The following is a 21,698-nucleotide window of genomic DNA, read 5'->3' on the forward strand; positions in this document are numbered from 1 at the left end:
AGCCGGGGTCAGGAACGTCAGGAGACCAAGAGACACAGTCGAGGCCGCAGAACGTCCAGCTGAGACCACAGCCGGCGCTGACCCCCAGGGGCTGAGGGTCTGCCTGCCCCAGAGGGGAGATAAAAAGGAGCAACACACACACCACACACACACATCTAGACGGAGTGCGCTCGTGGCGCTAGAAAAAAGGACACGTGAGTCAGAAAGGAAAATAAGGGGAGAATGGGACTTAATTAATATAACAAAGATGGCGATGATTAGAACCATTTGATAGTGGCATTGAGGATTGGGCAACTTACATTGAAAGAGTGGAGTTATATTGTGAGTCTAACAGTGTTAAGGATGAAAAGAAAGCCAGTGTCTTACTCATTATTATGGGAGCAAAAACAAATGGGCTGCTACGGAGCTTGTTAACCCCTGAAAAGCCAGCCGACAAAACGTTCAAGCAAATAGTAGACACTCTCCAACAGCATTTAAACCCCAAACCACTGGTAATTTCTGAAAGATTTAAATTTCACAATCGGAATCAGAGCAAAACTGAAAGCATTTCTGAATATTGCGCTGAATTGCGCAAATGATCAGAACATTGTCAATTTGGAGCTGGTCTATTGGACACATTGAGGGAAAGGTTAGTGTGTGACATGCACTGTGAAACCACACAGAAGAAGCTCCTGTGTGAAAAAGACCTCACATTCGAGAAGGCGCTGAACATTGCAATATCATTGGAAACAGCAGCACGGGGTGCTTCAGAGATACAACAAAAATCTCTGGAATATGTTACAAATAAAATGTCACTGAACAGAAATGAAGGAAAGAAATGTTACTGTTGTGGGAGCAGGTCACATGACCCGGATGACTGTTGGTTTAAAGACAAAGAATGCAGAAACTGGCAAACAGGGCCACATTGACAGAGTATGCAAAGCTAGTCAACAGCAGAAAAAGGACAAAATACAGGGAAACAAGAAACCCCAGAAAGGAAAATACAACAAGGTACACAAAATGAAAGAAGGCAGTTCTGATGAAAGCAGCTCTGATGAAAATGACTCCAATGAGAGTGAGTTGTCTTGTCGGCAACTTCACAGCGTGAAAGAGACAGATCATCGAAGAGTAATATGGATCACTCCACAAGTGGCAGGTGACAGACTGAAAATGGAGTTGGACACAGGCTCAGCTTTAACAGTGATCTCTGTACGTGACTACAAACGACTGTTTTCGCACATACTTCTGAAATGATCTAAACTTCTACTAAAGACAAACTCAGGACAGAAGGTGCATCCTGAAGGCAAAATTAAAGTGACAGTGACCTACGGAGATAAAACACAGCAACTGAACCTCTGTGTACTGAAAAATGGAGGACCACCATTGCTGGGACATGAATGGCTCAGGAAAATCCAGTTGGATTGGCACCCACCATCAAGGCACTAGATGTGTCAGCAAAGGAGGGCAACAAGACTATATCTGAGAGACTGTCACAAATACTTGATGACTGAGGAAATGTTCATGAAAGGAAAAGGAACACTTCAGGACATGAAGGCAAGGATTGAGATTGAGGAAAAATGCATGTCCAAAATTTCACAAAGCCAGACCAGTGCCATACGCAATCCGTCCTACAGTGGAGGCGGAGCTAAAAAACCTGGAGCAGACTGGGGTCCTGTCAAAGGTGGATTGGAGAGAATGGACCACGCCTATTGTTCCAGTGATGAAGAAAACCTCCAGCACAAAACCAGGAAAACCAAGCAAGGCGTGCATATTTGGTGATTTAAAAGTGACTGTTAACCCAGTTCTCTGCACAGTACAGTATCCACTCCCTCGTATTGAGGACATCTTTGCTTCCCTGTCAGGAGGGGGACATTTCACAAAAATCAAATTTGACCCAGGCTTATCTCCAAATGGAAATTGATGAAGCATCCAAGAAATACCTGATAATAAATACACACAAAGGACTTTACCAGTACAACAGGTTGGTGTTTGGGATAGTATCAGCTCCTGCAACCTGGCAAAGGGCAAGGGACCAGGTCCTGCAGGGGATTCCAGGGACTCAGGGTTACCTGGATGACATCATTGTCACGGCAAAGATGACAGCAAACATCTTTCTAAGCTTGAACAAGTGCTCACCAGGTTACGAGAATATGGGCTCAGAGCTAATGAACAGAAATGTGAGTTTTTCAAAAAGGAAATCTCATACTGTGGGCATGTGATCAACAAGGATGGCTTACACATGTCTCAAGACAAGATAGAAGCGGTGCTTAAGGGACCACCACCCAAAAATGTGTCTCAGCTGAGAGCGTATCTTGGACTAGTGAACTATTACCACAAGGTCTTGCCTACCCTATCCACAGTTCTATACCCACTAAATGCACTATTATAGACAGGGACACAATGGAAGTGGACTGAGAGCTGTGAGAAGGCGTTTCAAGAAACTAAAAGACTCATAACTTCAGAAGGGGTGCTCACGCACTTTGACCCCTCCTTGCCAATCCGACTGGCTTGTGATGCCTCGCCCCATGGGATAGGAGCTGTGTTATCGCACAAGTTTCCAGATGGCTCTGAAAAACCAATAGCCTTTGCCTCAAGAATGCTAACTTCAGCTGAACGTAACTACGCACAGATTGACAAAGAGGCCCTAAGCCTCGTGTGGGGAGTCAAGAAATTCAGTCACTACCTGTATGGCCAAAAGTTTACCCTGTTGACTGACCATCAGCCTCTCGTGTCAATCTTCAGTCCAAGGAAAGGTGTTCCAGTGATGACAGCACAAAGGCTGCAGCGATGGTCTCTTTTCTTAGGAGGTCACATGTATGACACTGAACACAAGGGGACCAAGTAACATAGCAATGCAGATGATTTGTCACATTTACCACTGCCGACTTCCGAGATAACTATACAAATAGGTTCAGCAGAGGTTTTTCACCCAACAATAGTTGAACGATTACCAGTGACAAACAGCCTCACTGAAAGAGAAACGCACAATGATCCCATGTTGTCAAAAGTGTATGACATCGTGGTAAGGGGGTGGCCAGCGTGGGGTAACACACTGTTTTCAGCCTTCTCAGCAAGGAAGGAGCAGTTGTCAGTGTGTTGGGGAACACTACTGTGTGGCTCATGAGTTGTGATTCCTCCCAAGCTACGCACCAGAGTGCTGGGGGAACTGCACGAGGGGCACCTGGGTCCCGTGAAGATGAAAAGTCCTGCCTGTGCCTATGTGTGGTAGCCAGAATCGATAAACAGATTGAGGACGTGACCAAGAACTGCTCTGGGTGTCAAAAGATCCAGAACACACCACCACAAGCCCCTCTCCATCCGTGTGAGTGGCCCTCATCACCATGGCAACGAGTGCATATCAACTTTGCTGGAACTATCTTTTTAATCGCCATTGATGCACATTCCAAATGGCCAGAGGTCATCAAAATGAAGACAACCACATCGGAAAGGACCATTACAGTGCTGAGGGCCATGTTCGTCAGGAATGGTATACCAGAACAAATCTGCACAGACAACGGATGACATTTTGTCTCTGAAGAATTCCAAGGTTTTGTGAAGAACAATGGAATCAAGCACTTTACATCGGCTCCTTACCATCCATCCACAAATGGCTTGGCAGAAAGTTTTATACAAATATTCAAGAAAGCCCTCAAGGCAAGGGACAGTGAAAGTCAACCACTACAACACAAGATAGACAACTTCCTCCTTGCCTATCATAATGCAGTACATGCAACCACTAACCAGACTCCAGTGATGATGTTTCTGAACAGGAACCTGAGGTCCCGCATGGATCTTCTCAAACCAGATGTCCGGCGTGATGTGGAGAACAGACAGTTCAAACACTTGAATGCTAAGTCAACACGGAGCTTCAGTGTGGGACAGTCAGTTCTTGCACGTGATGACCAGACTGAAAAGTGGCAGCTGGGTATAATTTCCGCCATAGACGGGCCACTGATGTACAGAGTACAGGTGGGAGAGAACGTATGGAGATGGCAAGTGGACCAAATCCTGGATGCTCAGGTGAAAAACATGACAACGCCTTGCCCGAACTCCCTGGACGTAGAAACAAACACTCCTGCTGTGACCACATCAGCCGATGAGCCTGTCATCAGTGCTGAGGACCCACCTGAGTTACCTGTGGAAACTTATTCCCCGAAGCAAACATTTCAAGTCAGACGTTACCCGGAGAGGCAGAGGAGACCTCCCCAGAGACTTGAGTTATAAATGGGTCTTAGACCAAAAGTAAAAAAAGTAAAAAAGCCAAAAGGGAAAAAAGGGGCTTGTAATAATTTGTATTATTATGTTACTTTGTTATGATTTGATATTAAGTTACTAAGTAAACAAATGGTAAGCATTTGTATGTTAAGGGTAGACATATTTGTTTAGCAAAATGACCCAGTAAAATAAAACAGTTGATACACTATTAAAATAAAAGGGGAGGAGTGCACTGTATGGCCTACAGTATAATAAGGGACTACTTTATGTTGTAGGGACATGTCATTGCATGCGCTATTAGGCGCATATTGATCTGTATGTGTGTGCTGAGTTCGGTTTCTGCCAGTAAAGAACCATGAACCTTAGCTCCGGTCTCCAGTGTTTTTATTAATAGCATTGTTGTGTAACCAGGTCACAAACACAACAAATACAAAAGACACTTCGGGTCAAAACCCATTGGCGGACTCATAGAGATTGCTGTTTCAAGGGCAAATAAAGAGAGGGTGGCACAGATGCCTTTCCATCGTGTGCTTCAAAATGAAATCTAAATTAATCCACACAGGAAATTATATAAAATAAAGCTTACGCACAGGAAGTGATGTTCATACAAAATGAACTAAATTCAAAACAAAATTCCGCTCTAGAGGCCAGAGCACTCTCTGCTTGGTATACATAAGCTGTCAAATGTAACTACTGAAACTAAAAATCAAATGATCATTTCATTAAATTCAAGATTCAAAGATTCAAAGATTCAAAAAACTTTATTGTCATTCTAACCATACATCAGCTCTGCAGGGCAGAATGAGACAGTGTTTCTCAGGGGCAGTGCAATCATAACATAACAAATGCAACACTAAATAATAAACATAACAATAAATAGTAAATCACAACAGTCACATGTTAGTTAAAATCAGTTATAAGTGTCTCAGAGACTGGTCTTGAAAGGTTTTATTACCCAGTCTTTAACAACTCTGACTTTGAAAATACTGGCCTTGATGTTGTTCCTGCTGGGTGTCATCCTGCTAGGCTAATTAATTATGAGGAGAGGGGGAGCTGATTAACCCGGAGGCCCCATGTGGCATGATCGGCTGGCTTGAGATTAGTAGGTACCTAAGTCCGTTAGCTCTCCTGAGTTCATCACCTGATACATTGGATCCAATTGTTTCATTAAATATATAACAAAAAAACACAACCTTACTCTCGGTAAAGAACTTGATATCATCTAGTTCTGTCTCCAGCTCTTCAGGTATCCTCTCTGCCATCTTAATTGCTAGAATAGCTGCATGGACTTCAAGCCTTGATATTTATTTTTATTTATTTATCGAGATACAGCACAGGATAGGCCTTTCTGGCCCTTTGAGCTGTACCCCCGTTTAACCCTAGTCTAATCACAGGACAATTTACTGACCAATTAACTGTGGCAGGAAACCAGAGCACCCAAAGGAAACCCACTTGGTCACACTCCTTATAGACAGTGGCAAAACTGAATCCAGGTGTTGCTCACAAACCAATTGGTGGTCACAAAAACACAAGAATCTAAGGTGGTCTTGATGATCCTTTCTCACTAGGAAGCTGTGGAACATTTGTTCAATGTCTGTTTTCACTGTGATGAACTCAGTTCTGAAGTGTGTGAGGACTCCAAGCAGAGGTTTGGATGCCACAGTAGTACATTGCTTAAGGATTTGCCTCTGAAATTTTCACTTGAATCAAAGTCAATTCATACTAGTGCAGATTTCTGGTGGTGCTGACCACCAAAGTTAGGCAAATACTGGTTTTCTTTTTGGGGTCCGGTGAAGGCGTTAACTCGACATGATTGTTCCTGAGAAGTCTCTCCATGAGCTCTGCACAATGATCTTTCAGTTCTGGTTTCCTTCTCAACGTGTGAATGAGGGAAACGAGTTGATTGCGGGCCTGCTCTCTGTCCAGCACCTGGCCGCGTGGTGTGCCGATAACAACTTGATCCTTAACGCCCAGAAGACCAAGGAAATCATTGTGGACTTCAGGCATGCTAGGAGCCACACTCATGTTCCCATCTACATCAACGGAGCCGTAGTGGAGCATGTATCAAACTTCAAATTCCTTGGTGTCCACATTTCCAATGATCTCACCTGGTCCCTGAACTCCTCCATCCTGATCAAAAAGGCGTAACAGCACCTTTATTTCCTGCGGAGCATCAAGAAAGCTCACCTCTGTCCCAGGATACTGACGGACTTTTACCGCTATACCTTTGAGAGCATACTCACCAACTGCATCTCAGTGTGGTATGGCAATTGGCCCATATCGGACCACAAAGCACTCCAGCGGGTGGTGAAAACTGCCCAGCGGATTATTGGCACCCAATTGTCCACCATTGAGAACATCTACCATAAACGCTGCCTGGGCAGGGCGAAAAGCATTATCAAGGATGCGTCTCACCCTAACCATATACTTTTTACTCTCTTCCCATCCGGTAGATGCTACAGGAGCCTCCGCTCCCCCACCAGCAAGCTCAGGAAGAGCTTCTTCCCTGAGGCTGTGACCCTGCTGAACCTCACATCACAGCGCTAAGCAGTATTGCGCCCATATTATACAGTCTCAGTACTTATATATTTATATGCTGTAGCACTTACTCTTTATTCGCAGTTATTCCGTAAATAATACTATTCTTTTGCACTTCTGGTTAGATGCTAATTGCATTTCATTGGCTTTGTACCTGTACTCAGCACAATGACAATAAAGTTAAATCTTATCTAATCTAATTTGGCAGAGTGAAAAGGAAAGGGAGCTACTCATCTGGTTGATTCATCTTTACTACATGCTTCATGATTTGAAAGAAGACCTCATCTTTGATGGAAGGTGACAACGTATAATCATCTGCTGAGTGAATGAAGATCGACTTGCCTAAATCTCGTTGAGCCGAGGTAAGTTTGTCAGGACGCTTGGCTTGCTTAACTACAATCTTCTCATTCATCAGATTCTACCCTCACAGGGTCTGAAATGACTTGGGCGCCCGTTCTCCAGGACATTAGTCTTAGGTGAGCTGACAGTGGGCTGATGTGCACCATAGAGGCAGATTTCACCCACTATGACCCAACCCAGATCCAGTCGTTGGGCATGAGGTGCATCATGCTGACCAGTGTGCTGTACTCGTGCCTTATATGCACGGATGGTGTTTCTGCCAAGCCAGGGGAATATCAGCAGAATTGTTAAGTGAGAGCTCTGTTCTTAAGATGTGACTAACCACATACAGCTTTGGGAGTTGGGATGTCATTCCTGTTGTCGCAGACATCCCACCCTGCAAAAACTCATTTCAGGGAGGTAGCACCATCAATTTGCGGGAGACTCCTGGAACTTCTGGGAGAGGTGGGATGTCTGCAATAGAATAGCTCCTTAGCAGCTAGCCAGCTAGTTTAAATAACGTTAGCTATGCTAATGAACGAATGACACCTGTTAAACTCACCTCAACGTATCTTTTACAGTCATTTGGGCAATAGAAAAGTCACTGTTGCAAACTGTGCAGCGAGCAACACTGTCATTATTTTTGACCTCTGTTAGGCAGGGGTACACTTTAGTGTAGCCTGGGGTGACGTACGATTTATATTTTCTTTTTTTGGAACACTCTCCCATGGCACGCTCTCTCTCTCTCTCTCTCTCTCGTGATCGCCTCACGCTCGCTCTCGCGGTCTCTCTCGCGCTCTCTCGTGGTCGCTCTCAAAAAAATTGATTACCGGGACATTGTATATAATTTGCGGGCATCAGGGAGCCACTATTAATACGTGGGAGACTCCCGGAACTTCCGGGAGAGGTGGGATGTCTGTTGTCAGGAAAATAGTCTCTCTGAATGAGGGTTGACAAGGGTAAGCAGACCTCCCCTCCTATTGACTCCATGACAAATCCATTGGCAATTTCTGATGTTCCAGAACACGTCTTTAGAGTGTATGGGGAAGCAAATACTGAACAACACACACACACAATGCTGGAGGAGCCCAGCAGGTCAGGCAGCATCTATGGAAATGAATGAACAATTGAAGTTTCAGGCCGAGACCCTTCTTCACGATTGAAATACTGAATATGCCGAAGAATGTTGATTTTGCTGAAGTCACATTGCTCTGATCATTTAGTATCATAAAACCTTCAGTACAAACTTAAAAAAATAACTAATTCTGAGCCATGAGTTTGACGGACACTATCACTCAGTGGCATCTTGAAAACATAGTCTATACCATATGGGTTAATAACGAATTTCATTGTACCTTGCTGTATATGGCAATAAACTAATCTAATCTGATTTATCACTCTTGATGAAGGGTCTCATCTTGAAATGTCAACTGTTCATTTTCCTCCATAAGCGCTGCCTGTCCTGCTGTGTTCCTCCAGTGTTTTGTGTATATTAGCCCAGATTCCCAGCATTGCTATCTTTCTTGTAGCTCTGTTTTGATCTGATTGACAGTTGTACAATCTCTAATTTTTTACGTCGCATATACATATACAAATGCACATCTGTGCATGCATTATATATATTTATATGTGTCCAAGTCTATATGCGCATGTGTCATATGTGACAATGTATACATGTATATTAATATGGTGTGCCTCCATTTCTCTGATGGCTTGAGGATTTCTAGATTATTCCACATGTACACAGCTCGGCTTGTCACATAGACTTTCTGGTGGATCACTTCCAGGAATAGCGAGAAGCAGTTTATTTGGAAAACAAATTATGTCAGTGAGGTAAGGGAGATTAGGTTTTCCTCTGAGTAAATTGCATGGTAGAAAGAGTTGCCTGCAGTGAAAGGATAATTAATCACCTTCCATCTATCTGATTCTGCTTTCAATTTGCATGCTGAGTGGCCAGTGTTCCTGCTTCAAACTAAAGGAATCTTCTTGCCTCTGTGCAAAAGCCTTATGGTCTATTTTTGTTGTGTGGGCCTAGTTTGCTATTGTCAATAGGCCATGCTTTCTCTGTCCAGTGGGACAAGCTATCATATTGGTAATCTTTAAGGGAACCACTCCATGCTGCTGGAAAACAGGAATGTTTCAGCTTTTAAAAAAATTAATACTCTTCTGGACCCCAACATTGTCCCCAACAGCCTTGATGGCCAACTTCAGTTATCAGCTGACAACACCGGTCTGGTGATTGCACCAGCCCCATTTCTTCTTCCTTCTCACCTCCTTCACCACTGGTAATGCTGCACTCTTTAGCAGTAACAATTTTTAATATCACTGTAACTGATATCATTGTAATATCATTGTAACTGCTATATGCAAGGCATCAGATTCTAATTTATGAGTAGCCCTAAATTAACATAATTTATAATTAAAGATGGTATGTCCTAGTGTAAGAAAAACCTCATCGCCCTAGTAGAAAAGAGATAGGGACTGCCAGGAGTTGACACAGGATGAAAATAATACGGAGCTATTACTGTGTTTTCAGGTAGATATCTTTTTGTAAATATCGACAGTTTTCTTTTCACTATTTTCACCATCTTTGTAAGTTTGATTTTTGACGCATCTAATAAACACCCTCGCTCTAAAGTGGTAAGCCATTGCAGCCATTTTGGTCATAACCCATGTATCTAACATTCATACACATGTATAATTTCCAGCAGACAACACTGACTGATGAGCAGGTGCAGGAAAGAGGTGAATTTCCCCAATCACTCAACCCCCAACTTCCCTTGTTTTTAGACTTGAGTCATTAATTTGCTTGCTCTGCCGCCAAAACTAGCAATTCTGTGCAGGATTCAATGCATTTTGCAAGCAATTTAGTCAGAATTATACAACTCGATATCAAATCCAAGGCAGGAGGAGTCATTGACACAGCTTTGGGACTGCCCCAGTGCGCTTGAAGTCATATATATCTACCATTTCTCCTGTGATGTTCCAACAACATTTCCGTTATAGGAAAAGAAAGATAATGTAGATTATCAAAGGGAAAGATTTGTGGAAGAAAATAGGCCGATATCATCTTAACAGCACAAAGGAGGTGAGTTGTTTAAATTTTTATTCAGACTTTATGAGCACAGTTACAAAAGGAATTGCACTGCAAAGCCACAAAGATGCCTGTGCAGTTCAAGAATTGATGTTGTTACTCTACATGAACCACACAAAGGAAGTGAAATACTTAAGGTGCACTAAAGCAGTGTGGTACATATCTACCTTCAGTAATTTCATATACATTTCATTGTGTAACAGTCCAACTCCAATCCAGCAAAGTTTAAATTTGGAGGTAAACATCCCAAAATATCTGCAGTATTATTTTTCTTGACTACTCTGCTTTCTCTGTGAATACAAACACATCTGCAACCTACTTTGCCAGATATTTTATTGCAAATATGAATGACTTTTAGCCTAGAATTTAACTCTCCTGATGCCAAATAAATGTAATAGAACTGAACATATTAAGATTGCTTCTTACTCAACAGATATCAATCTCAGGCTGATCTAACTGTAGTATAATTTTAGCTTCGGGTATTGTATTGTTTTACTTACTACAAGTGCTTATTGGGAACAGTATTTTGTTGGCAGGTCCTGCTCAGATTTCTATCTCTGGCATTGTTCTCTGGCTGAGAGAAATAGAACATCAGCTCTTTAATTACATTTCAACATTAACATATGGTTGATTGCCCTGTCATATCAGTTCTCCATTGGCACTTTAGTGATTTGAATAGAAATTTTAAACCCCCGGAGCCTTATAAAAGTTAAGTCCATAGTTATATTCAGGCAGAAAAGAAGCCCAGCTATGTAATAACCCCTCAACTCATCTCACATCATTGTCTAACAAGCATTTTAGATAATTTTCATCAACACTATCTACAGTTGCACCCTTAACACATCTCAACAAACTATCAAATAGAAACTGGTTAGTGAGCAAACCACTGTTGAAATAAGTATGGAAAAAAGGATAGTGTAATGTCATTCAGAATTAAAATAAAGTTGCTGCCTAAGTAAGTTTACAGTAAGTAGTCTAAATGTGGTTAGAGTTGAACAATTCACATCTTCCAACACTTCACCCTCGTTCAAATCATATTTAAAGCAAAACAGTGTGCGAAGAAACAGCATACTATTATCCACAAAATATGTTTATTTAACACTACTTCTTTAAATCTTTCAAATGTCAGTACAGCATAAGGCACCTGGAACTGAGTGGTATTGTATTGAAATGTTTAAAATCTAGAGGCTATCAAGCAATACAACACATATAAATAAATTATTTTTGATTTTAAAAATGAGTTATATTTTCCTAGTTGGCCTCCTTTCTTGGGCAGTTAGCCAGAAGTTTTCTCATTTCAACAACACAAACCAAATTTTCCAGAAGCCATAGTTTTGATAAAATAAATATGTTTCTAACTTTAATAAAATAATGGAATGAAAATTCTTTTGATTCTTCAGGGTCTTGGCAAGTGGTGTTCACGCCTAACCTTTTGTAACAAAAAGGTCAACAAAAGATCATCCTGTTCCATGTGTAACACTCAGACTTATATCATATGATCTGGAAAGACCAAATGTTCTTAACTGAAAAGGAACATAAACAGGAGATTGTGCAAAGTGGATCTGTCGCCATGGCTAAATGTGACAGTTTGATGTTTAGTTTCTACTTAGAAAGAATGGAAGATAATGTTTCATATTTGCATAAAACTTTTACTTCATGAAACTAGTTAGACAAATAAAGTGATTTTCATTATTGAGTTAGACAATGGATTATAATGAAATAGTAACTGTTAAAGATTCCTTCCCTAAAATATTCAATCAGATGGCCTTTTTTTCTGGTGTGATGATTAATCAAGATCAGTTCAAGAACAACACACACAAAATGCTGGAAGAACTCAGCATGTCAGGCAGCATCTGTGGAAATGACTAAACAGTTGGTATTTTGGGCTAAGACCCTCCTTCAGGACTGGAAACTCCCACTCCGGCCTCTTACCTCTTCTCCCCCACCTGCCTATCACCTTCCCTGGTGCCCCTCTTTCCCTTTCTCTCATGGTCAATTTTCTCTCCATTCAGATTCTTATGTCTCCAGCTCTTTATCTTTCCCACCCACCTGGCTTCACCTATCACCTTCCCCTACCCCTCCCCACCTTTTTATTCTGGCTTCTTCCCCCTCCGCACTTCCAGTCCTCAAACAGGGTTGCAGTCTGAAATGCCCACTATTTTTTCATTTCCATTGATTGCTGCCTGACCTGCTGAGTTTCTCCAATATTCTCTGTGTGTTGCTCTGGAGTTCTAGCATCTGCAGAATCTCTTGTGTTTAAGGTCAATTCCACATTGTTTCATCCCTCTCTTAATATTTGACCAAATACTTCCACATTTGGTCAGGGAACCTAACAACTTTTGTCAAGTTTTGCAAGCCACCTTTTGTTCCATCCCATAAGCACAACGGATGATACCATTCCCAATGTGAAATTCCTTTTGGAACTCACAGCAGGACCTTAGACCACACCGCCTGAGGATACTCCCAGAACTCTCACCCCAAGCCACATGGATCTGGGCCTACATTAGCATAAGGCTGTGCTTACATTTTATTGTTCTGGTGGTCTGCCAGCACTGTTCCAATCCTTCAAGCATACCACAGGTATCAGAGCAAGAACAGGAAGAGAATGCGCAGATAATAAAGGAATTAAAAGTCTGAACCCACCCAGCTTAAAATTGTTCGTTACTTGACAAGAGAATCTTTCTATTGAGCCAAAGGCATAATTTCATACCTCATTTTAGGATTCGCTTCTTTGCAATGTGCTAAGTATTTCAGTATTTAAGCAAATTATAGTGTTTGTCAATGAGAATAGTATTTTTGACCCTAATTATGCAGTGAGGATGGATTTTAATCTTCACTCCTACTCTTCTGAAGACATTGACGCCTTTTGGCACAATGGTTCACATCAACACTTTCCTGACGGGGCCAACCTTGACACATGTTGAGTACATTTTACAGATGCCTGCTGGCTTTTATGAGTGTTAGCCACTCAACTTATTGGTCTCTTGCTGATACATCTGATTCAACAGCATAGTTAGCATTGGCTAGACTCAAACATCAAAGACATCTAGATCAATGTAAAATAAGCATGCTAGTTGGGTTTTGCCAAGTAGTTATTAATATTTCCCTTTTTTGCCTCCTTGTGGTTAGAATTGCAAAGATTTGCCTAGATGAGCAAAGATAAATGTGTCTTGATGCTCTTATAAGCAATAGGTAAAATATTATTTACATAGATAAAAGTGGGAAGAAGTACAGTAAGTGTTTTGCTGTGTTCATTTTTATTTCGTGCAAAACCACAATAAGGTGGAAGTCCTTTAAGGTGTTTCTGTTAATTTTGCAATATGTTTCTTGACCACAGGTTTCATCAGAATCCGAACCACCAACAGTCTTGATTTTATTATCGGTCAAGATGGGACAAGATATTTATTACGCGTGTCCTGGTCAGCAGAAGCTGGCTACCCTACAGTTGCCATAATGGAGTCTGCATTTAACAGCACTAAAAACCGATATGGGGATTGCAATGCATGAGTAATGCACACTCATTCATTGCAAACCAAGCAGCTTTTAACTTCATGTTCACTTTGGGAATTTTAGAATCAAGCTAACACCAGTGGTACATTTGACTGGCTGGATTAATCAGCAAGAGAGGCAAAGTTCAGGCAAATCTACCTTGCACCACTTAAAATTGGTGCTCGAGTTTTAAAAAAATTATTGCAATACAGCGAGGAGTAATCTCTTATGGCCCTTTGAGCCTTACTGCCCAGCAACCCCTGATTTAACCCTAACCTTTCTCGGGACAATTTACAATGACCAATCGGTGCGTCTTTGTGTTATGGGAGGAAACCAGAGCACCAGGACGAAACGCACAGAGTCATGGGGAGAACGTACAAACTCCTTACAGAGAGTGGCAAGAATTTAATCCATGTCACTGGTACTGTAAAGCAATATGCTAACCACTATGCTACCATACTGCCCAAGTTTCTGCGAGTAGGCATATGGAAAGCCCATCCAATTGAGAAAATATCACTCATTGGCTTAACATGGGAGAGGATGGATTTCAAGGTTTTGAGATGATGCCCATTGGAGTTCCAATGACTTTCACCAGCAGGAAGTCGAGAAAAAGTGTTAGTGCCAGGAAATGTGTCCTGAAGATGTGGACTCTGAGCTGTAAGTAACCTCATGTGAGTGGTAAAGGTCAATATCTTACATCCTAGTAAACACCCTATTATTCAATTACTGACAAATTCCATCAAATAGGTACATATAGTCATAGTCATACTTTATTGATCCCGGGGGAAATTGGATCTATTACTCATCCCACTCTCTCACGTCCAGGGATGCTGCAAGCCTCATGGCCACATTTCAGAATCTGTACATGTTGCTAACTCTCAATTATGACAAAGCTTTATTCAACGCAACACACACAAAACACTGGAAGCTCTTTATTCGTTTAGACTATAGAACACTTCGCGCATACTTTCCCTCACACTACTAAATATAGGAGCATCTAACTCCAAGGGACAGCATACCTGAATTTGATAGGGAAGATAGAAGACGACACTGGCAATTACTGGGGCAGTATAATCAAGTCTTTAGTCAAACACATATGCAAGTGGTCCACTCACCTGTATGTACAGCAGGTAGGAATTTTGATGAAAATACACCATGACTTTAGTATATACTTTCTGATGCCACAGATTATACAGACATAATGTATAACTTATAGTGCAGGATAGAAGTGGAATCTGATTGCAGTGAAATATAGATTCTACGGCAGTAAGTATGGGGATGGGTCGGTGTTACCTGCTTCTGCATAGTATGTTCCTATGATTTTATGATCTTAAGAAACACTTGTACTCTTCACATGCAACCTGGAGAGGTGACAGAGATAATATAGATATTAATTTGCCAACGGACAAAGTTGCATTTGAGTTTTCTCACTGAGGGCTTGGGTGGAGATTTAATTAGCTAATGGGAATGCAAACAAATGCTTACTGCATTGAGAAGCCTATCAGGAAACTTGTGTTCAATCTGAAAAAATGCAAACTTCAGCACCAGCTTTTGCAAAGGTTTCTATTGAGCTTGATCCATACTTTCCACCTAGGAACTGGTGACCAAACCATTTGCATACTTGTGTGGACTCAGCTACGATGCAGCATCTGATCCTCAATGTCGCATTTCAAAGTGGCATGAGCAGTAGCTGACATATATGGGTTCAGCAGTGGAAATTCAGTCATCTGTTCAAGGCCATGACCCCAGCTGTGTTCAATCTCTTCCAAAGCAAGTCACAACCCGTGACTCCATGACCCCAGCTGTGCCCAGTCTCTTCCAAAGCAAGTCACAACCTTTGACTTCATGACACCGCTGTGTCTGGTCTCTTTCAAAGCAAGACACATCCTTTCCCCCAGCTATGCTGAGCCATTGAGGAAGCTTGATGTAGAATTGGTCTGCAAGAGCATGTGGTAAACAGACATTAAGGGGGTGAACAAGGATAGTCAGGGTGCAGGGTGGCATTGACAGTATTAATATTGCATAACAGCTGCAGTGCGCCAATTCTGATAAAAACTATATGCAAAGTGGGCTGAACTTATTTACTTAATTTAGCATTTACTGCATTGTGACCAAGCAGATCCTGTCACAGGGAAGGTGAGGACTGCTGCTGACTGGGGAAGTAGGTCTGTGGCTACTCGTCTTTGTAAAATTTATATCAAGAGGCACATTGCCTAGGTTGTCGCCTCCCTTTATCTCCTCATCTGCTAACCAAACAAGTGTGTATGACTGCCCTTCCTCACCATAGCAAGGTTGTACAGCATAAAAATTGACATGTTTCGTGGAGCATTACGGTGTTCCACTTGAAAGGTCCCAGCAGTTGTAGCTTTGCTTCTGCATCTCAATGGGCTGACTCTTCACATACTTTGTAGAACAATGGATCGCAGTACAAGCATGTGGGTTGCATACTACAGTCATCAACCATTTAGATGGATACAGATTACCCAATTATGACCCTTTGGTTTGCTGTGGTGACTCAGATACAGTTGGTAATGGGAAAAATATAGAATGGAGTTACTTCAACTTTGAATGGAGAAATGTGAGGTAGCATCTCAACATAATAGTGGATGGAAAACAATGAGATTTCACAAACATATTCAGCTCTATCCAGGAAGGAAGGCGATGGTTAACTATTCATTGGCTCTAATCACAATAACATCTACTAACAATTCTGTTCTAGTCCTGCTCTGAGGTGGCAACCAATGTTGCTTGTGGTGGCAGACTTTAGTAAGGACATTCTTGTTCCAGCTCAGCTGTCTCGTTCATTGCAGTTCAGATAGAAACTGTGATCCGTGGGCTTCTGGACAGGTTTCCGCTCAGAATCCTTCTTCTATTCCTCTCTCAGCAGTCAGCCTTCCTCTGCTTACCTGCTTTCACAGTGCAAATAACGCGAATGTTGACTCGCGTTTTCATCTCTGGGAGCACTCAGTCTGTAAGACACCAGCAAAAGGTCCTTCAGCTTCATCCATGCTACCTTGTGTAGGCTTTTATTATTTGAAAGAAACTAGCGTATTGGAGCCAGAAGAATCAACCTGCAACTAATTTGTAAATAATAAATGATTCCTGCAGATGTGCTGCTAAGAGCCTTTACTGCTACTGGATCCATGCTTGGCTTTGTTCGTTTAAAAGCCTGTAGCTAGTATAATGAGCTCCAAAATGGCAGCACAAGCAATGCACATGATGATCTGCCTACTATGTATATTTCAAATATCTACTCACTACATGTGGGCTAACAACTTCATTTATTCTCAGTGACTAACCTATTGGATACCTCCTGTATCTCATGAAGTGGCCATTGAGTGTATGTTCTTGGTCTCAGCTTCGACATCAAGTGGTGTAATTGGTACCAAAAATGTTTCTCTGTAGTTATGCATTAATTTATTTGCTTGACTGAATGCAAACTCTGCCATTGATCAGTTCAGTTAGGAAATGTTTCAAATTCTAATTCAAAGAATACACTCAGCAGCCACTTTATTAGGTACCTCCTATACCCAGGGAAGTGGCCACTGTGTGCATGCTCATGGATTCGGCTGCTGTAGCCCATCCATTTCGAGGTTTGATGTGTTGTGCGTTCAGAGATGCACTTCTGCACACCACTGTTCTAACGCATGGTTTTCTAAGTTATTGTCGCCTTCCTGTCAGCTTGAACCAGTCTAGCCATTTTCCCTCTGGTCTCTCTCATTAACAAAGCATTTTTGCCCACAGAACTGCCGCTCACTGATTTTTTTTTTGTTTTTTTGAATGATTCTCTGTAAACTCTAGAGACTGTTTTACCTAAAAATCATAGGAGATCAGCAGTTTCTGAGATACTCAAAGCACCCTGCCTAGCACCAACAACCTATCTACAGTCAGTCACTTCGATCATATTTCTTCCCCATTATATTGTTTGTTCTAAAAAAACCACAACGTCTAGACCGTCTGCATGCTTTTATGCACCGAATTGCTGCCATACGATTGACTGATTAGAGATATAGGACCGCAAGGCCATTAAGGCACTGGAGCAGAATTAGGCCATTCAGCCCATTGAATCTGCTCTGCTATTCCATCTTTGCTGAGTTATTATCCTTCTGAACCCCATTCTTCATCCTACTTCCAGTAACTATTGACACCCCTACTAATCAAGAACCTACTGACCTCTGCTTTTAATATACCCTGTGACTTGAGCTCCTCAGCTGTCTATGGCAAAGAATTTCACAGATTCACCATCCTCTAGCTAAAGAAATTCATCCTCATATCTTCTCAAAAGGGATGTCATGGTATTCTGAGGCTGTGCCCTGTGGTCCTAGACTCTCCCACCATTGGAAAAAATGTTCTCTGTATCCAATATTCAATAGAGTTCAATGAGATCCTCCTCCTTCTTCTAAACTCCAGCGAGTACAGGCTTAGAGCCATCAAACACTCATGATGCATTAATTCTTGCACCCCTACAATCTCCTCTAGACCCTCTCCAATGCCAGCATATCCTTTCTTAGATATGGGGCCCAAAATTGCTCACATAACACCATTTTGGACTCTTAAGTACGTCAGTAGCACCCAAAGAGTGATCACTAATGATCTTGGTTTCCCAACAGAGGTTTCTAAATCCAAAACAACAACTGGGTCACAAAACTATTAGTTTTGGTTATATCCCTGACATAAAGTTTTCAAGTTTAAGCAACAGATTCATGGTGTCACCTTACAAAGTAGCAAACACATTCTGTCAAATAGACTAATCACTACTACTACTGATCAGCTGGTGCCCAACTTAAACATTTGAAAAAATGTGCATAAATCGAAGATAATAGAAAATTGTATGCATTGCGTCTGTATCTGTCAGATATAGAAGGCTCTGATTAGGTCCCATTTGGTTCTACAATATGCGACAGAGGAAGTTCTTCGCAGATTCACCAGAGTCTATATCCTCAATTGTCTTTGCTCAAGCAGTGGCGATGGCTTAACCAGACATGCTAAACATTATAGGTGAAAAAGAAAAACCTGGATCATTCTTAAGACTTACCAAAATAGATTTTTTCTGTAACTTCAATTTTTACACTAACTGCTGTGAGTTTGCCTCATAGTAAATGAACCCTGCATATTTACTCTATAAATACTGTGTTAATATGAAAGTAAAATATTGTTTGGAGGTCATATTCAATAACAAGGGAGACTTGTTAATGTCTAATAGTAGTAAAAGCCATCACATTAGCAAGTGGTGTTGCTAATTAAAAACTGAAAACTAGAAACAAGATTGAAACAAACAGCCAACCTAACTTTGTGTTGAAGTCTTATTGCCAAAGGGCTTGCATTCCGTCAGTAAACAGGACCCTGCTTGTCTCAGAGAGAAAGGCCCTTTGTGTTTTGAATTTGCATGAAACTTTTGAAAAAAACACCTGCTTGATATTCAAAGCAGAACCTTTGAACAATGTGCAGAGTATTACTATGCAGCATGTTTCATATAAGTGCACAAAGCATATGCAAATCATAGATATTACTCTTCAGATTTTACCTTTAAACTAAGAACTACTTAAAGAGAATGAAGTGGAAATTTGTTTAATAACTCTGTTCTCTCCACACACATTGCCTGGCTAGCTAAGTGTTTAAAAATTCTTAGTCATTAAGAAAAAAACATAATAATTTGGAGCTTCTTGCCTATGATGGAGCCTGCCATCAAATTTCATCTCCTTCAGATGAGGTTCAAGGTAGCTTGATTTACAAAAAAATAACCCCAGATGCACAGGACAACCCTACCATAAAATTGCTTTATGTTTAAGAATGTTTCATGTCAATTAAGTACATTCCAGCAATTATTTAATATATTTGAACACAACAGTTTGTCAACTGCCCACATTGTATTTAATATTTCAGTAGTACAGTATTGTAAAGATATTATCTGACTGAACTTTCTTTGTTTGTTTACATAATTCATTATGGGTTATTTGTAAGAAGTATGTGAATGGCATGTGTCATTACAACACCACATCCTAAGTGCACACCTCACTAAAGTAAAATGTAAGTAGACACACATCTCCCTGCTTCGGTATTTTTCTTTCAATTAGTTTTATGTTTTGGAGTTACAAAACATAACACTGCCTTTCTTATACTGTATATGAAGAAAACAGCATTTAACACGATTTTGGCACTTAAGACTTCTTTCTCCTCATCTAACTTAATTATTTTCAAATGCATTAAATGCTAAGATAATTTAATTATATGAATGAATGTTATGTGGGAGGACAATTAAGTATTATGGACATGACTAATGCATCACCCAGTTTGCACATGTAAAAATCCAGTATGAACCAGTTATGAAGAGTTGGAGACAGAAGTTCCTCAAGTTGCAATTCTAGTGTTCATACGAGAGCCATGCCCTGTAATATCACCCAACACTCACATAGGTCAATGGGACATAAACGCATAAACACTGCTTCAGGTGTACCACTCATTTTATCCAAAACTGAATCCGAAGACTGCTCTTTTCATAGAAGGAAAAATGGATTTGGCCAATACACAATCCATCCCCAGCAAACCTTTTGTTGCCTCTAAGGAAGGGGCTGGGCTGATTTTCAACCCTACCACTATCACTGCGACCATTCCCAAATAGCTTCCAGCTCTTCTGGACACTGGTTGTGGTATAGCACCACACATAAAACGCTGGAAGAACTCAGCAGGTCAGACAGCTTCTATGAAAATGAACAAACAGATGAAGTTTTGGGCTGAGACTCTTTTTCAAGACTGGAAAGGAAGGGCGAAGACACCAGAATGGGGTATAGTGTAATTTACCGTCAACCCAAACAACATTTGGACTGCGGCACTGTTACCTTCACTGACTTCATGACCTCAGAGTTTAAAGTTTAAAGTGAAATTTATTATCAAAATACATATACACTCAGAAGCCACTTTATTAGGTTCACTTCTACACCCGCTTGTTAATGCAAATATCTAATCAGCCAATCATATGGCAGCAAGTGAATGCATAAAATTACGCAGACATGGTCAAAAGGTTCAGCTGTTGTTTAACATCAGAATGGGGAAGAAGTGTGAGGTAAGTGACTTTGACCTTGGAATGATCATTGGTGCCAGGCGAGGTGGTTTGATTATCCCATAAATTGTTGATCTCCTGGGATTTCACAACAGTCTCTGGAGTTTACTGAAAATGGTGTGATAAACAAAGAGCATCCAGTGAGAGGCAGTTCTGTGGGCAAAAATGCCTTGTTAATGAGAGAGGATAGAGGAGAAAGCCCAAACTGGTTCAAGCTGACAGAAAAGTGACAGTAACTCAAATAATCACATGTTACAATAGTGGTGTACAGAAGAAAATCACTGAATGCATAGTATGCCAAATCTTAAAGTGTATGGGCTACAACAGCAGAAGAGGACAAGCATACATTCAATGGCCACTTTATTAGGTAAAGGAGGATCCTCATTAAGTGGCCATTGTGTATACGCTACCATATAATACCATGAGATTTATGTTTTTGCAGGCACTTACAAGGAAATAAGAAAATACAACAGAATTTATGAAATATACATAAACAAAGGCTGACAAATGACCCATTTGGTATACGAATACCAGATTCCATCTGTGGATCAGTACCTATCTGACTTTTTTCTTGTAACTGAGACTCAGGGTAACTAGATCAGTGCCAGTTCTGTGATCTCTCTGCTGGCTCTCATCAGAGCTGCTGCAGGAGTTCAAGGAATTTCATCAACTTTGTAAGAAATGAGAAGTGAAGTAAAGAAAGCTGATTTGAGCCTGCCCAATTTAACTGAATATTGCATCAATTCTGATTTCACAACCATTGTGTAACAAGTTACTAGCAAACCTTCACTTTTAGATGCACAGGTATTTTCTAGTGGTATTCCTTTCCCCACAGAGTAATGATTAAAATACAGTGGATTTCATTTCACTGGGACACATTGTGACCAGTATATTTTGGCCTAAATAAGCTGCTGCCCCAATTAGCCGAATTTCGTGGAAATCGTTAAAAAGGTATAAAAGAGACAAATTGCTGTTTAACTAAATGAA

At 41.1% G+C, this 21,698-nt stretch overlaps 2 protein-coding genes across 2 annotated transcripts in view; one reads left to right on the forward strand and one right to left on the reverse strand.

Annotated features, from left to right (window-relative positions):
* gab3 (GRB2 associated binding protein 3) overlaps positions 1-21,698 on the reverse strand; it is a 130,126-nt gene that overhangs the window by 75,143 nt on the left and 33,285 nt on the right. The gene's annotated exons all lie outside the window — the stretch shown is intronic.
* The window catches only part of LOC140204259 (SWI/SNF-related matrix-associated actin-dependent regulator of chromatin subfamily A member 5-like), a 172,593-nt gene continuing 161,035 nt past the window's right edge, over positions 10,141-21,698 (forward strand). Inside the window, exon 1 of the mRNA XM_072270828.1 lies at positions 10,141-10,159. The gene's annotated coding sequence lies outside the window, so the exon portion shown is untranslated. The remainder of the gene's footprint in view (positions 10,160-21,698) is intronic.

The sequence above is a fragment of the Mobula birostris genome, chromosome 10 (assembly GCF_030028105.1).
Source record: "Mobula birostris isolate sMobBir1 chromosome 10, sMobBir1.hap1, whole genome shotgun sequence".
NCBI lineage: Eukaryota > Metazoa > Chordata > Chondrichthyes > Myliobatiformes > Myliobatidae > Mobula > Mobula birostris.